Source organism: Penaeus monodon, chromosome 36 (assembly GCF_015228065.2).
Source record: "Penaeus monodon isolate SGIC_2016 chromosome 36, NSTDA_Pmon_1, whole genome shotgun sequence".
Classification (NCBI taxonomy): domain Eukaryota; kingdom Metazoa; phylum Arthropoda; class Malacostraca; order Decapoda; family Penaeidae; genus Penaeus; species Penaeus monodon.
Window position 1 is genome coordinate 30,756,958 of NC_051421.1, and position 5,000 is coordinate 30,761,957.

General features: G+C 35.6%; 1 protein-coding gene and 2 non-coding genes across 3 annotated transcripts in view; 1 reads left to right on the forward strand and 2 right to left on the reverse strand.

The window, feature by feature from the left end:
• The window catches only part of LOC119595624, a 9,139-nt gene that overhangs the window by 2,416 nt on the left and 1,723 nt on the right, over positions 1-5,000 (forward strand). The gene's annotated exons all lie outside the window — the stretch shown is intronic.
• Positions 215-286, reverse strand: Trnae-cuc. The gene has a single exon. It is a non-coding gene; the product is annotated as a tRNA-Glu (tRNA).
• Trnay-gua lies at positions 804-893 on the reverse strand. Its single transcript is given in 2 exon segments — positions 804-839; positions 857-893. It is a non-coding gene; the product is annotated as a tRNA-Tyr (tRNA).

Sequence of the window (5,000 nt, forward strand, 5' to 3'; positions counted from 1 at the left end):
GCGTGCGTGCATGCGCGCGTGCGTGCGTGCGTTATGTATGTATGTGTATTTGCATATGCAGGTGCATGTGTTCGTTCACACATATACAGAAAATGCGTTTAATTTTAGTAAAGTGAACAATTTAATGGGAAACATATTTATATTTTGAACATGTTTGTATATAACGCACCCTCGTATAGTCATTGATGTGTGTGGAAGATTTTAATGCAAAACCTTCCCGTGCCGGGAATCGAACCCGGGCCTCGCGGGTGAGAGCCGCGTATCCTAGCCACTAGACCACACGGGATATGTTATATCGGTAATTAAATTTTTCTAAAAATAGATATAATAATGATAAATTAAAGAATATACATGCATAATAAACAAATAAAACAGAATTAAAAATGTGTAAATATACTAAGATGCTATTCCATGTTTACATTATTGTTAATATTTATGCTTTATGGTTTGTCTACATGATACTTCATTACAATCTTAGTAAAATGTGGAATAGTATGCTTTTAACGTAACAATTTTCAGGTAGGAAAAAAATAATTAGTAGTAAATGTATGAATGTACTTGTAAAAAAAGATTAAAACAAATACAAATTAACTGTATAAGTTATGCCATCTAATGATACACAATTTTAACCGCCCTGTAACTATTTTGCTGAATATCTTGAAAAGAAAAATAAATGTGCTTTCTCAATCTGATAGTTTACAGAGCATACCTCCGGAATATTTTGAGTTACGAGTCATAGACTGAGCACGAAATTACTATTATCATGTATATGACTAATATCATGCACGACCTTGAATAAAGTATCCTTCGAACCGGATTCGAACCAGTGACCTATGGATGTCTGCTTCCGAACCGACTACAGTCCACCGCTCTACCAACTGAGCTATCGAAGGTCACAAATAGGTCTGATTTATTGTTTATATAGGAAAGGTATGTTGCACCATGGTCCTTCTCTCTACTTCAGGCTAATGGTAACTTACTTCTGTGAAAAAACATCCGGTATTAGATTATTAAGCTAGTCCAGTCACTTTTCTTTAAGACCTTAAACATCAAGGACGACTAACAGTAACAAACATCTTAGCATAATAATTAGCTAAGTTATTTTTGTGTTACACCGGGAATAGTTTATTTTATCTTAATGCAACTACTGTAGCTTACCTATGTTAGATCTTGGGATAGACCAGTGGTTTCAAACTTTTTAAACCCCATGGCTCATTTTTGTCACACCCGAATACTCGCCAATGTATATGTCTCTTTCTCTCTCTCTCTCTCTCTCTCTCTCTCTCTCTCTCTCTCTCTCTCTCTCTCTCTCTCTCTCTCTCTCCTCTCTCTCTCTCCCCTCTTCTCTCTCTCTCTCTCTCCTTCTCTCTCTCTCTCTCTCTCTCTCTCTCTCTCTCTCTCTCTCTCTCTCTCTCTCTCTCTCTCTTTATATATATATATATATATATATATATATATATATATATATATATATATATATATATATATATATATATATATATATATATGTATATATATATATATATATGTATATATATATATACTGTGAGGGTAAGCTGCTCTGTAGCCCAGGCTGTATTACCCAGACAATTTTGAGTATATAATTGTTCTCCCCCGAAAGACCTAGAACCCATGAGAGTGGTAGCGGGCAAAGGAGGAATTCTAGAAATACGTGAGTGAGGTATCGTTTCAGAGGGCTTTCTCCAAGAGTAAATGCAATAAAAAAAACTAAAGCTTTAAAATAAAATCAGGTAGTAATAAAACACTAAAAATGGATATATAAGGTGGTACAAAAATGGGTCGTAATATGAAAATTACGATCACCTTCACTGATTATCATTATATAAGTTAAGTTAGCCCAGCTCCTATTTGATAAATACCATAACTGTCAGGACACACGTAACTTTTGTCTCCCTGAAGGACCGGGCGGACTATAGCTATAGTTCAGTCATCAAAAGTGGGGGTGAGAGAAATCTAACTTTTCTTGGACCAAGTGCGGGCACCGACTGTTTATTTCGAGGGAAATAGCGTTACACACATGCCGTGACGTCACGGTCGTACATCTTTACAATCATTAAAAGACGTAAGTCATAGCAACATTTCATAAAATAACAATAAAAATATTTGCTCTCACTAAAAGAGAAATGGAGTAAATTATATAAAAGATCGACCATGAATGGAAAGTAAAACAAAAGAAAACCAGAGAAAACCGGACCCAAAAGGGTGTAACTAAAAGAATCCTAAAACTTCCACAAACCCGTGATTAAAGAAAAAAATGCGTGAAAGAATAACAAAGGTGTGGGAGAACGACAAGCGTCGACTGGCACACTGGAAAGTGGCTCCCCAGAGCGGGAAAGCGAACGGGTTGCGGGATGCCCGACGTTACGGGGATGCGGGAGGCTGCGGTGAGGAGCGCCACTCTTACAATATGTTATATATATATATATATATATATATATATATATATATATATATATATATATATATATATATATGCGTGTGTGTGTGTGTGTGTGTGTGTGTGTGTGTGTGTGTGTGTGTGTGTTGTATGTGTATGTGTATGTGTATGTGTATGTGTATGTGTATGTGTATGTGTATGTGTGTGTGTGTGTGTGTGTGTGTGTGTGTGTGTGTGTGTGTGTGTGTGTACATTTGTATGTATGTATGATATATATATATATATATATATATATATATATATATATATATATATATATATATGCGTTTGTGTATTGTATTTATTATACATACATACACATATACATTATATGTATATATGTATATGTATCTTATATCTTTTTTTTTTCTTTTTCTTTTTTTGTAAAGTTGGTCTAGCTGTCCGTGAAAAAAGAAGCAATATATAAGAAACCTGATGAGTGTTTCTCACTGTTAGAATATTATGAGTTAAGATTCTGAAACAATTGGTTTACAAAATAATGTTCAAAGGATACGTGACTTCCACCAACATGTAATAATCTTTTCATTAATGTTATTAGGTAAATCCGTCTCATATTGTTGGTTTTGTAAGATTCAGAAACCTTAATTGCATTTTTTTTATATATTAGCCAAAACATAGTTCGAAGATTTCAACGATAATGGTTAAATTTCAAAGTATTCTTTTAAACTTCTTGGAATTGGTGGTTCCCAACACCATGACAAGGGTTCTTCTGAGAGTTGACAGAGGGCCTTAAAAATTAAATAGAAAATGCTAGTAACAAGTAATATATGATTATTTTACACTTGTTTTCTTTCCCGTTCCAACTTTATGGGAATGGAATGTGTTAGTAATATAAACCTCTATAAATAGATTAACATAAGTTCACAAACATCTGCACACATTCAGGGTTGATAGTTCAGGTTAAGATTGTATTTAGGATCAAAGTTAAGATTATTTAGGGTCCAAGTTAACACTGTATGCAGAGTCCAGGTTAAGACTGTATTTAGGGTCGAGGTTAAGATTGTAGGGGAAAAAATGAGAAATGGTTACCAAGTCTTTTAATGCATTATATATATATATATATATATATATATATATATATATATATATATATATATATATATATATATTTGTCCATCATACGCATAAGTCTCCTCCATTTGATATAATCGCCATTCTCCCTTAACCCTTTTCCACTTTGCCGACCCTTACCTTACATTATGTCCCAGCATCTCCCCCTCTCTACCCGTTGCCCTAAAATGCTACCCTATGGTACTGATTAACTTCTAACATCCTACACATTTTGCCCTTCTCATTATGTCATTTCTACCCTTTCCGTTGCAATTCTTTACCATAGTGTTATTTGACCTTAGATGTGTAGTATTTTTATTCGATTCACTCATTAACCATTTATATTTGTTCACGACGATACCGGTCCCCATGAATTCCTTATACCTCCCTTATTCACATATAAAGGAATTGTGTACCGGACCGCCCCCCCACACACACACACCCACACCCCATGTGTAGTCATCGACCTCGCAAAACTTCTCATCGTTCACTCCAGGAGGTATAGACCATATTCGATATATCTTCTCACCTCCACCTCTCCCACAGGCCTGCAAAAGCAACTAATGGGATCGAAACAAAAAGACCTCGAGGTGGCAACACTCCTGTAGGAGCCGCGGCGTGGCGAAGTTTTCGCTCTCCCTACGCGTGGAAAATCATGAGGGGGGGACTATTTTCTCACAAGAACTCCCTTGCATCTCGGGACAAGAGGCAGGACCTGGACTTCGGTCGCTGGCACTTCGCCGAAGCCCAGGGCGAGACCATTTATCCCGCGAGTGAGGAGAATGCCCGCACATGGTGTTGCCACAAACGGCTACCGTTAATATTTGTATTTTTTGTTAAATGTACGCATTTGTAATTTTTTTGGCAACAGGTTCTCACAGGCAATAAGATGTTATTGGATCGAATACCTTTTATTTTCTTGTATTTTAAGTATTTATTATATAAGTTACGTCTTTTAAGTTTCCACGATTTTATTCATTTTAATTCAAAGCTTTAATAATTTATTTTTACTTTTCTTTTATCGAGTTTTATTGGATCTTATTCATTTTCCCGATGGTTCTTTTAACAAGTTTACTTATTTATTTTATATTTTAGACATAATTTTAACTTAGTTTTAATTATTTTAAATTCTAAGAAAGAACGATTCTTTACAAAAGTAAGAGCTAACGTGGGGAGGCCTAAAACAAGAGCCGGGGGATTTTGCTACTGGCCTGCTAGCCGACAGCCTGAGGAACCTCGGAACGGGCTTCCCCTGTTCAGTTAAGTGGTCGTGGAGGTATCTTTAAATATAGGTAGTACGAGATAATTTGCGAGGTCTTTGTTCGGCCCAAAAGTGACTCAGTGACCGGTGCTTTCCCAGTTTCGTGTTTTTTTACGTGTTTTATCCAAGCGCCATTTTTTTCTGTATTATTGTTCGTTTTACCCTGTTTGTATGGCTTCATTTTATGTTCCTTTTTTCTAGCTTTGTTTCACTTTTATCATTCGTTTTATT